Source organism: Rhinolophus sinicus, chromosome 13 (assembly GCF_057876585.1).
Source record: "Rhinolophus sinicus isolate RSI-liver-muscle chromosome 13, RSI-T2T, whole genome shotgun sequence".
NCBI lineage: Eukaryota > Metazoa > Chordata > Mammalia > Chiroptera > Rhinolophidae > Rhinolophus > Rhinolophus sinicus.
In genome coordinates, this window is record NC_142513.1 from 1399260 (window position 1) to 1411778 (window position 12519).

The following is a 12519-nucleotide window of genomic DNA, read 5'->3' on the forward strand; positions in this document are numbered from 1 at the left end:
ATGTATTTGTTTTTGTGATTAATTTGTTCCTTTGATGATACCAGAATCTAAATTGTGTCCACCATGGGACTAACAAGGACACACAAGAAGGCCGTTGTCAGGGTAAGGGGTGGAGGGGGTGGTAGAAGAGGGGAAAGGTAGCAGAGGGGTCAAATTTGTAGTGATGGGAGAACTGACAGATGACGTATTACACAATTGTACACTTGAAACGTGTATCATTTTATTAACCAGTGCCACCCTAATAAGTTCCATAAAGACAGTTGTCCCCAGAGCACTGGGACACGCTGGTTGGTCTTACATATCTCAGCGTAGTTGTAACATCACAGTAATACTGTGATTATAGTTGAAAGAAGAAAAAAGTGATATGACAGCAAAGTTAGCACATGCAGAACTAGTTTTAAGAGAGCTTTTCAGGTAGGTGTTACCTTAAGGGTGCCCATTTCTAAAGGTTATCCTTTGGCGTGGCCAATTAGCGTTTTCTGCGGTGTATGTGTGTCCTGCTTTTGCAGAGGCTTTGCTCCCTGTTGCTCTGAGGTTTGGCCCGTACAGGCTCTCACTCCAGGACAGACACCGTTTCCGCCTTGGACTAGATACGGTGGCCTAGGGAACATTTGCATGAGACTCATTGAAAATGAACACTTCCGAGGCTCAAGGGCTCGTGGAGACAGGTGTCTGGGGCGTTGGTTCCCAGCCACCGTGAATTGAATTATTTGTCTGCGGGGAAAGAAAGAAAGAGTGCAGAAGCGGCTGACCGTGCTGCTGGGGCCACCACGCTGAGCTCTGGGAGGGTTGCCCCCAGCTGGGTGGCAGAGCGTGTGGGGCTGGGCACTGAGGTTACTTACAGGCACTGGAAATTCTGGTGGCCAATGCTTGCAGCAAGTGCTTTGGCACAAGGGACATTCTTAGAAGTTTAGATTTTGTTCCTTGAGGGTGCTATTGCTTTCTGACCTGGGACAGAATGTGGGGTTCTTCGGAGCCTCAGTTTTCCCAGCTGGAAAGTGGGGCTGACCATTTCTGAAGCACTGAAATTGCAACGACGTGAACCGTGTGTATGCATGCGCTGGCCCAATCCCGTCACATTTGCACTGGTTTTGAGACGTTAAACTGCTCTGGAAGCAGCAATGTCTGCAGACAGTTTCATTCCCATCAAAACCGTGTCCAGACGGGCTGTGTTCTCAGTGCCCCGGGAGTCTGCTGCGGTGGCTGACGCTGGTCTGTCAGTGAGAAAGCTGCCCAGGTTGTCGCAGGTGGGTCACAGTCCTGGGGGACGTGTCATGCAGGTGGTGGGGTGGGGGGGAGTGGGGACGGGGACGACAGAGTAGCAGCTGCCTGCGGAGACTGTGGACCTGGGCGTGGGCCTCACTTTAGGCCAAAGACCTTAACCGAATTGTCCTTTTGATACACTTGGATAACAGTGACATTTCAAAAGAAAAAAGAAAAGTAACTTTGCCAGCGTACACACCTGCTCTGACTAGCTCTGCTTAGCGTAGGACAGAGGTCACCTCCATACTGCCGGCTTGGAGGGGTGGCCGCGGGTTGAGCAGGGCACCCTTCCACACTCTCTGTCCGCGCTTCGCTCCTCGCTGTCCCCATGGCCTGTAGGGCGGACAGAGCCATCTGGGGGCCGGGTCGGGATGATGTGTCACGCATATGTGGGTGTGTTTGTCTGGTGGTCCTCACATTGTAGCAACCAGGAAAGGGGTCCCTTGTATCCTCCTGGGTGTCTGTTTTCACTGTGTACTGTGTTTAGGGCAGAATGACTTGAGTTTGAAAAGTGGGCGGCTTTCTAAGCCCTTTATGTTTTGCCACATGAGGGGTGGGTCCCTATTTGTTCAGGCTCCATAACAAAGCAGTTAGGAAAAGTGGTATCCTGACTACGTGGGTGATTGATGAACCCCAGGGGCCAGAGGGTGGGGCTCCCAGGGTCATTCTGTCACCACCACCTGGGAGGTTGAGTGCCTGGCCTCTCAGTTGTGTGTGGGAGTTTCCCATAAACACTTGCCCAGAGTTTCCGACAGGTGGACGCAGGTCCCCCTCGGCAGTGGTGTTTGATCGGAACGGGAGTGACCCAGTTCAGGCCCTGCCCTAGAAATAACGCTGCTCCGTGACACAGAGCAGCAGGGCCGCATGTGCCTGTTTCCTTGACACCCTAAGAAGAAGGAAGGTGGTTCCTGACAGGCTGGCCAGGCCCGTGTCAGTGCAAACGTGCTGCCTCCTTCATCTTAGTGATACATTGGAAGACAGCTTTTCTATAAACAGCTAGTCAGTGTAAGCTGATCAAAACATAATTAACAGCTGGTTTTGAAAATCTTGAAGCAGAGATTTAAAAGGACTCTGGAGAAAGTTGCCTGAGATTTGGGGAAATTCGCATCGTTCTCAAAAGCACGTTTACTTTTCTTGACGGTGATGGTTCAGGGAGTCTCAGCTTTTCTCCTTAGTCCTGGGAAACAGCGGCTGTCAGGGCTCTGAGCTCTGCAACTTGCCTGGGGCTGGAGGCCGGGGATGGTTTAGTCAGGCCTGGCTAGTTACCAGTTAAAGGCAGGAGGACAGCCCGGGGGAGGGGCTTTCTGCAGGGACCTGCTGTCCTGGGTGCTGTGCACTGCTGGGTGATGGGTCTACTCCGTTTCCCCGCTGTGGATTCCAAACTCTTGTGGACTTCAGCACCCCTGGAAAGTGGACCAAGTGCGATCAAATTATGCTGGAAGACTGGGGACTTGATCCCAGGAGGGCCATGAACGCTTTGAATTAGAAGTTTTGATTTTTACATGTCCGTGAACATCTGTGCCAAGTTGTTAAAACCTTCAGAAAACAGAGATATGAAAATTGCCCATAATTTGGGACCCTCCCCAATTTTAAAAGTTCATAGGCATCCTGCCCTCCCCCCATTTGGCTTCCTTCTGTGGCTGTCCACCTGGCTGTGCGCTGCTCTGTGAGGGGGTGGAGGACGGGGACGCTGGCGGGGATGGAGGCCAGGGAGCTCCCTGCCCGGCCACCACTGTCACTGTGAGCTCAGAGTCCTCTGCAGCTCTGCAGCCTGTGACACTCAGTTGGATTTCGATTTTTCCGTCGTGAAATTAGAACCTTGATGGGACTTTTCTGCCTCTTCCACGTGGCCTGTGAGGAAATGATGCACGTGCTTCTCTTGACCCCCAGACTTGTGCCTGGGTGAAGGGGGTGGTGCGGGGTCGCCGTGCCCACACTAGGGAGCTCATGCTGCAGAGGAAAAGCTAACGCAGTTCTTCGTGACCGCGTCAAACTGCAGGTCAGGTTTTGGAACTTGAGTGCAGCAGTAGAAGGTTCTGTGGCTCTGAATTGACTTGTTTTGGGGCGGGGGTGCGGTCCGTGGTCTGAGTCGACAGAGCAGCACACGAGGAGCAGGACAGCTAAAGCCTCCCCCCAGTGCTGTGCACCCACCAGGTAGGTGTGTGCCCCGTGGGCAGAGCGGCGACAGGCGGCCGGAGCGCTGCACAGGACGGAGAAAGGCCCGTGGGGTCAGCAGGGAGCCCGAGCGCGACCGACCGGAAGAAGGTGCTGTGCGGACGTCCTGCCAGCATCGCGGCGGGAAGAGCGAGGAGGACAGCTTTCTCCACTTGTAAGCTGCTGCTCAAGTACGCGGGCCAACTGCTCGAGACAAGTTTGTAAAGACTTGTTCATGCCTCCACAGGAGCTGCTCTTTGTGGTTTCTGATACGCTCCACATCCAGGTTGAAGTAGGTGGTCGTGAGCACAGCAAATCACGGGACAGGCCCACGGCGTGTTGACTTTGACCTGTCAAAATGCTGCAAAACAGTGGCCTCCGAAGTGTGATGACAGTTATTTGAAGAGTGAAAAAGGAAAGCAATTCTTTTTTTTTTTTAAAGGAGGGCGCAGCTCAGTGGCCCATGTGGGGATCGAACTGGCAACCTTGGTGTTATTAGCACCACGCTCTAACCAGCTGAGCTAACCGCAAAAAAAGGGAAAAAGCATTCGTGATTGAGTTTTTTAAAGGCAGCTGTAACTGTTAATAAATAATTATTAGTCCCTTGAAAATGACTTCTTTTCCTACTACTTTTTTGGATTATAAAATTAGTTTTATTCATTATAGGAAGTTGGGAAAGAGAGGAAACTGTGAAGGAGAAAATGAAGCCCTTGTGCTGTAGCTGTGCCCAGACTGTTGGCAGTTTGGCGTCTGTCATCTCAGCCGGTGCTGGAGGCAGATGTGCTGTGACTTTCACATTCGGATCACCCGTGGTCCCGCCCGCCACGTGTGAGCTGCCTGAGCCTTCCCGTGTTGAGTGCAGCCCCCTCCCTGGGTGGGCTTTGAAGCGCCTTTCTCCTGGTTCTCCACGGTCACAGGCCTCTGTGACACTGCTGAGATCAGTGACCTCAGGTGACGGTCTTTGCACAGCTCTGTGTGCGTCTGATGGGCCGAGCGTTTGCAGATCTTTGATACCAGTTGCCTTTGTACTGTGGGCACTTTGAACACCATGGTTTTAGACCCAGGGCCAAAAGAGCACTTTTGAGGGACCGACGTGTTCTGCAGGCTTCCTTGAGAAAGTTGTATCTAGTTTTAATTTGCATTTCTTCTGCCTAAGTGAGGTCCAGCCTCTCATGTGGGTGTTGGTGGAGACTGGTGCCTTTGCATTTGTTCATTCTAGGGTGCGCATTGGGCCAGTGAGCGGGGCTGTTGTGGGTGCATGGACCCCTAGCGGGGTGGGGTGGGTTTCAAGGCTGACAGAGCCCTTGCTCCCAGGTGCTCCGCTTGGGGTGGGGGCTGGGCAGTCAGCAGGTAGGCAGAGTGTCAGCCTGTTTTCTCATCCTCGGTGCCATAAAGGATCAAGAGCGTGCCAGACCAAGGGACCAAGAGGGCACTGCTAGCTGGTTAGGGTGGCCTTTCTGAGCAGGTGACATTGGAACCGAGATCTGGGTGATGAGGAGGGAGCCAGTGTGCAGCCCGTGACCTGGGTTCCAGGTACAGGAAGGAGCAGGGGCCCGAGGGTGGGTCAGAGAGAGGGTTCTGGCTGGAATGGGTGTGAGGGCCCATGGGGACAGATGGGGCCGGCTGGGTCACACAGCCGTCCTAGTCCAGTGTGCCGCAGGGTTGAGTTAGTTTCAGGTGTGTTGGGAAGCTGTGGGAGGATTTTAGTCAGGCAGCGGTAGAAGCTGATTTGTTTTGATACCACTTTTGTGTCTGTGGGCTATGGAATGCAGGGGTGGTGGTGGTGAGGGGCAGGATGACAGCAAGGGTGGAGGTGGCAGGGACAGCAGCGTCCAGGCGAGGGCAGGCGGCTGGGCCTGGGCGCTGTGTGGTGGTGGAGAGCTGTGGACATACAGGACTTATTGATAGGTTTGGGCACCTTAGGGCAACTGAGATTGGGGACCGCAGAGACACGTGTCGGGAGAAGGTGGAGCCTTCTCTGGGGGAGCAGTAGGGGTGGGGAGGAGGACAGGTATCCCTGTTTGGACATGTTAAGTTTGAGATGCCATTTCCGGGAAGAAACATCAGGTGTGCGGGAGCTTGGGGAGAGGTCAGAATCTGGGCGTCATGGCATTTGATGGAATTTTCGGTCATGGGGGCTGAAACCCCCAAGGGAGTCTTGTGCTGGAAGAGCAGTGAAGGCTGCCTCCTGGGCAGACTGTCCAGCGGTGTAGAGGGTGGCCACCATCTCTTGCGGGAATCGAGGAATTGAACCGGCAACCTTGTGGTTGAGATACCACCGGCCCATGTGGGAATCGAACCGGCAGCCTTCGGAGTCAGGTGAAGGAGCTCTAACCGCCTGAGCCACCGGCCGGCCCCTTAAGAGCTTTTTATACTGTAGGAATGTCTGTCATTAAGACAGCAAGTACGTCGTGGCTTCTCTGCCTTCTCACTTACGAAGCTGGCTTAGAATGCACGTTGGTGTTCTTGGTGTGGCATCTGCGTTGAGAAGCTCAGGTGGTTTTGCAGTTCTCGTGTGTGCGGTGCTGGTCTTCCTGCTGGATGCTGACGGACAGAGTCTTGAGTCTAGATTTCTGGAGCCACACGGTCCTGGGAAGAGAATCTCCCTGGATGAAGAGGCCGTAGGTGAGGTGGCTCATCAAAGACCCCTCCGCCACTTCCCTGGAGGGGCTGGGCCCGCAGTGAGGCAGCGATGCTTGGGGCCCAGGCTTTTGGAAGAGAAAGTCCATGGAATGGAGTGTTTACACGATGAGGAGCTGTCTCCAGGGGCTGCCGTGTTTCCCCGAAAAGAAGACCCAGCCCGACCATCCGCTCTTAATGCAGCTTTTGGAGCAAAAATTAATATAAGATCCAGTATTATATTATATTATGTTATGTTATAGTGTATTGTATTGTATTATATTATATAAGACCTGGTATTATGTTATAGTAAAGTAAGATCGGGTCTTATATTAATTTTTGCTCTAAAACTCATTAGTGCTGATTGTCCGGCGAGGTCTTCTTTTTGGGGAAACAAGGTAGCATGCGCGCCATCTGTCCTGGAGACCCAGGTGAGGGACGCAAAGACTGTCCGGCGGCCATTGAACTTCTCGTGCTTCATGGTCCCAGCCTTGAGAGGTCCGAACAGCTCCTGCGGGCTCCGTTTTGCTCAGGCTGAGGTGGTCATGCTAGCTGGAGGGGTGCCCCAGTCTGGGGACATGAGTCCCTTTCTTCTGCCTGGGGGCTGTCTTGGTGGAGAAGCAGTGGCCCCACTTGTGGCCTCGCGGGCTGGGGCAGTGGTTTGTGAGTTTGGTCAGTCGGTTGGTCAGCAAACAGTAACTGAGCAGCAGCTCAGGTCAGACCTTGCAGCCTGTCCTCAGGAGTGACTTTCTGATGGGACCATAGTGATGTGTTTGTAAGGGGTGGGTAAATGTGTGTCGGCTCTGAAATGGAATATCACCAGCCGCTCCGGCCCCTGGTGCTGTTTCTCATGTCGACACTCTGTCTCTTCTGTTCATTTTGGACACTCTAGAGTTTTCTCTGCTGCTTTGGGCTCATGAGATAACCAGTCAGGTTCGGTGCCACTTTGTTATGTATTCAGCAGTTAAGAAACTCAGGTCTGAATGTCTGCATTGAAAGCCCTGGAGTGACGTGGTCCAGACGGCCGCAGGCCAGCTGCAGTGGGTGCCTCGTCCAGCTGGGGGAGGCGAGGAGAGCCCTGAGCTGTACCCTCCAGGGTCCTTGGGGTCCAGGCTGGGTTCCAGACACTTAGCGCTGACCCCTGCTTCCACTGCGCGCTGAGGTTTGGAAACCACTGATGTGCTACGTGGGTCCTGACCTTGGGACCACGGGCAGGCTGCCGTCTCCAGCGTGGGACTTCACAGTCCAGACACCTCTGCATGGGTTTCTGAGACTGTGCTCCTGGACGGAGTCGGCTCGGCCACCTGCTTGGGACCTGTTGCTCTAGAGAAAACTGACTCCAGTGGGGAGCTACAGGCCTGGCCTTGGTGACACAGGCAGAGTTTCAGCTCCTTGAAGAAGAGATGCTGTCACACAGGGACGTGTGAAAGCGCAGAGTGGTGTGCTCTCGGTGTGTGTGTGTTTCTGCTGCTGTGAAGGGCCATGGACATGTGTTGGAGGGTGGCAGGTTGTCCGAGGCTGTCCTGGGACTCGCTGCAGGTGGCTGCTTCTGGGGGGCTGGGGTGCGGGCCTGGGCCTGCGACCTTCACCTTCACCTGTGAGGTTTAATTTCTCTTAAAGAGATCTGCAACTCCTAGGGTAACTTGATGCAATCCTGTGTTCTGGCTGGGAGACGCCTGGAGTTTTCTGGTAACTGTGTCCTTTGAAACTTCCGGAGCCAGCGGGACGCTGAGTGCAGCATGGAGGGCAGGTGTCAGGTGGCGCTCCCGGCGGCGAGGGCGCGGTCTCCGTGCTTGGCCCACTGTCCTCAGGGCTGTGCTCCCTTCTGGCTGCTCCTCACTGGCCCCCTGCTGAGGCTGTTCCACTTCAGAACCTTACTAGTTTCTCGTTGCTTGTAGAAGGAAGCCCAGACTCCTGACCGTGGCCTGACCTTGGGGACGGGGTGGGGTCCCAGTCTGCCCTGGCCCCAGAAGACGCTCACCTCCTCCCGCATCGGTCAGCACGCCAGGTCACGGCTGCACCTTCAACCGCTCTTGCTCTGCAGAGAATAGTCCCCACCTCCAATCCCCACCTCCAGTGTGGCTGCTGGACACTGTCCCCTATGGTCCCCACAGCAGAGCCAGGCACTTCCTCAGGACCAGTGTGTCTCGCTGCGGCTCTGCTGTCGGGTCCTGGCGGTGGGGCAGGTGCTTCGGAGCCTGTGCAGGTGACTCGCTGTGGCCTTACCTGCAGGCAGAGGGCACGGCTGTGCTGTGTTCACTGTGGAACGTCAGCATCAGCGTGGCGCTCGCTCCCTCGCGTGGCGGGGATGCCGGGGGCCTGAATCGGGGCCTCGCGGAGGCGGTCGTGGTCTCTACCTGGCAGGTAGGCCGTGACTGTGGACGGCCTCTAATTCAGACGGAGGACTAGGTGAGAACAGGTGCATGTTTTTGGATCTCAGAAGTGTAGACCTGAATTAGTCATAGTCCTGGGCCCTGCACGGCTTGCTGTACTTCCGTGGTTATCGTAACGCTTTAATAAGCACCTGCAAGCACGTCCCAGAGAGCTGGGGCCCCGCCGGGGTGCCGGGTGACTGTCTGGCCCCTCCTCCCTCGCCGTGTGTCACCGTGGCCACTGCACGTTCACGTCCCTTGTCCCGCCTGCTCACGGCCTCTTCCTGGATGACCTGTTTGATTTCACCTTTAACTTTGTAGAGAGGGTACCATGCTGTGGGTCATCTTAGGGGGCCTTTGCCACTTCAGTGTCACGTTGCCGAGACCCTTCCATCCTGTGCTGGGTGGTATTCTATTGTATGGAGACAGTACCACGCGTCACCCTAGGGCCCTCACGGCTTGTTGGGTCCCCTGCCGGGGGAACAAGGAGCACAGTTGTCCTGGGGGGATGGTCAGCTCAGGAGACACTGCCACATGCCACCCACAGGACTGCACAGATTTCCACTTTCCAGCAACACACGAGTCATTGGTGTGTGGGAACTCAGGCTGCTTCTGGGTGTGTATGTCGGGGATGTCACTGAATTTCCAGGTGGGGGGTTTGAGAGAATTGACATGTGAGTCTGAAATTCAGAGGTGGGTTCAGGGCTGGGCCTCTAGATGTGGTGGGTCCCTAAAAGGCTGATGATATTTTAAATCTGGCTTGGGGGAGGGGCAGTATAGCCGGGGGAAAAGAAGACAGAGACCTGTTCTGGTACTTTGTGACAGTTAGGGGTGGGGCAGCGGGAGCCCCCGGGGGGAGGCCAGGCCCTGGGGTCAGGATTTTGTCACCAAGGTGTCTTCACCTGTCATGTGTTGGTGGCTGGTTGGGGAAGTGGGGACACCTTTCTTTTTGGCCCCTGCAAGCTGGACGGGCCAGTCCTGAGTGGGAGGGGAGGCAGTGGCCTGGGTTCCGTAGTGTTTTGGGGACCTTGTTTCAGAAGGGGAACAGAGATGTGGGAATGGAGTCTAAGGACAGTTTCTTAGCGATTCTAGAACCGTGCTCTCCAGTAGGAATGAAATGCAAGTCACACGTGTAATTTGAAGTTTCTAGTAGCGTGTTAGAAGGCACAGAACCCTGAAGCTGTGAAAAGCTGATGTTAATTTCAGTGTATCATAGTTAACCCCCTGCATCCAAGGCGTAACCATGTCGCATGTCGTCCACGGTCAGGCTCTCTGAGCACTGGCATCCCTCCCCCTGGCGCCCCCCCTCCCCCCCCCGCGGACCCCGTGTGTGCCTTCAGCGTAGCTGGGTCAAATGCTCACAGCACCTGTGGCTCCTGCTGCCTCCTCGATACGCTCGTGTGGGACGAGTCACGGTTGCAGGGCAGGACAGCCAGCAGGCTGCAGGGAGGGACGGGGTGGTGCCAGCGCTGTGGGACTTGAGCTGTCTGGTCAGGCCCCTCGGAGGAGGTCGCTGGGTGAAAGAGCAGGAGCTGGAGCCGGGCGGGAGGGACGCTGAGCCAGGGGGAGGGCAGTGTCACCAGGCTGAGTGCAGTGTGGCCTTCCTGGAGCTAGCCTCTTGGATGAGGGAGGGTGAGGAGCTGAATGGCCGAGACTCGTCTCCCCTGGGGGGAGAGAGAGAGCCTGCCCTGGCAAGGGCAGAGGCTGAGGCGAGGTGTCGACGGAGCAGGGCAGGTGTGCAGGTGCCCACTGGTGGCTTCGGGCTGGTGGCTTCGGGCTGGATGGCAGGGAGAGACCTGGGGAAGAGGTGCTGGGCAGTCCTGCCTCCTTCCGTGGGCGGGGCAGGGCGGTGGGTGGCTATCCCCGGGCTTTGTGGGGGGCAGTGTGCACTGTGGCCTGGCCACAACAGGTGCTACCTCACCATGAGAAGCAAACCCGAAATAAAGTTCTCTCCGCAGAGGCACAGCCTGGCTGGCTGGAGGGCAGGGTGCCTCGCCAGGTGGTGGGGTGAGCGCGGCCTCCAGAGACGGTTGGGGGGCCAGAGGTTCTAGTGATCCTTCGCCGGGCGGTTTTGAGAGTCAAAGGGGGACACGTGATCATGGCCTGGATGAAAGGTGCAAACGGGCTGTTCCGGGCAAGCTGGCCCCGCAGCCGGCCTCGTCCGCCGCCTTGGTGCTGACGTCTTGCTGGAGCCATTGCTGAGTAACTGGAAGAGGAGGGTGCGTGGCCAGCAGCCTTCTCTGCCCTGCACCTCAGACACCTGTGACTGAGCCCTTCCTGGCTGAAAATGAGGTGCCCTGAGCTTGTGTTGGAGGTCCCGTCCACCACGGATGCCTGCGGGCTCCAGGGCGTGTGTCCCGCCAGCTCTCCCGTCGTGCCGGGGCCCCTGGAAGCCCCTGCTCTCCAGGTTGAGCGCAGTGTATCTGTTATTTCTGGGGGAATTCCTTCCTTTCTAAGTAATTTCCTGCCTGTCTTCTCTTTCTGAAACACCTTTACATTTGTCAGGAGCCCTTTCTTTGTTCGGATGGTTGGTTGTCCTATGTTCTCTCTGTTTTGGGTGCCCAATCTTCCCAGCCCCCCTGGAGTTGTTCCACAAGGAAGGGGCCCCGCCGATGCCCAGCGCCAAGGCCAGCACGTGGCACATAGTCAGCCCGCAGCTCTCTGCGTGGTGGAGCCTTTCGTGACGTGTCGGGTGGCCCTGGCTCCTCTGAGCATGAAAGGATCGAGGGGTGCAGAGCCGTGGTGGCACCCTGACGCCCTCACCTCGGGGGGTCACGTGGGAACTTTTGGTGCCAGAATGGCCTCAGCTTCTTAGGAAAGGACCTTGCAGCCGTTATTTCTGTGCCTGGAGCCCAGACCTGCGGCTGCTGTGTGCTGTCCATGTGGTCCTCTGCTTCCTGTCCACTGTCACTGTCCACGGCACGCACGTCCCCTGCCCGGGCCCTGGTGCCCAGCAGGCCTTCCTCCCCACTCTTCTTCCTAGAGTCTCTTTCCTTCTCTCCTCATGCATTTGTTGAGATCTCTGGTCCTTTTCCTGTTTTCTCCTGTTGCGGGTGGGCACCGTTTAAACTCCTTTACTCCTGATTTAGTGGGGTCTTGGTAGGAGGAGGGGTGTGGACGGACAGTAGGTGATTCTGCCGGTCAGCCAGCTACTTAGAGGCTACTTCTTCTGGGGGGGGTGTTTAGGGCCACCTCTCTGTGGAGTCCCTGGTACTAGCAAAAGCAGAGAGTGGTTTTTTAATTTTTTTTTAAGTAAATAATTTTTTTAGAGCAGTTTTAGATTCACAGTTTATCTATCACCCACTGGAGGACATCCTGGTGGCTTCCAACTTCTGGCGATTGTGCATAAAGCTGCTGTAAACGTCCGTGTGCAGGTTTCGTGTGGACAAGCTTCCAGCTCCTTTGGGTAAATACCAAGGAGCGTGATTGCTGGATCCTAGGAGTATGTTTAGCTCTGTAAGAAGCTGCCAAACTGTCCTCCAAAGTGGCTGCACCGTTTGCTCTCCCCACAGTGACTGAGGGATCCCGTGGCTCCACGTCCCCGCCGGCGTGTAGTGTCGGTGCTCTGGGTCGTGGCCGTCCTGACGGGTGCAGGGCTGTCTCGTTGCCTTAATTTGCGTTTCCCTGATGCCGAGATGGGGAGCATCTTCTGTGCTTATTTGCCGTCTGTGTATCTTCTTGGGCGAGGTGTGCTCAGGTCTTTGGCCCGGTTTTTAAATCAGGTTTTTCATCTTATTACCGAGTATTAAGAGTTCTTTGTACGTTTTGGAAAACAGTCCTGAATCAGATGTGGCTTTTGCAAATATCTCTCCCACCTGTGGCTTGTCTTCTCCTTCTCTCGATATTTGTGTTTCGTAGAACAAGTTTTTAATTTTAATTAAGTTCAGCGCATCCGTTTTCTCTCTCACAGATCGCACCTTTGGTGGTGTGTGTAAAAAGGCATCGCCAACCCCAAGGTCGTCTGGGTTTTTCCTGTTTTCCTCTAGGAGTTTTGTGGTTTTGCATTTTACTCTCAGGTCCGTGGTCCATTGTGAATACATTTCCGTGAAGGGTGTAAGGTCTGTGTGTGGATTCGTCTTGTTGCACGTGGGTGTCCAGTGGTTCCGGCAGC

General features: G+C 55.4%; 1 protein-coding gene across 8 annotated transcripts in view; it reads left to right on the top strand.

Moving 5' to 3' along the window:
- The window catches only part of TAF4 (TATA-box binding protein associated factor 4), a 62860-nt gene that overhangs the window by 3898 nt on the left and 46443 nt on the right, over nucleotides 1–12519 (top strand). The window lies entirely within an intron of this gene.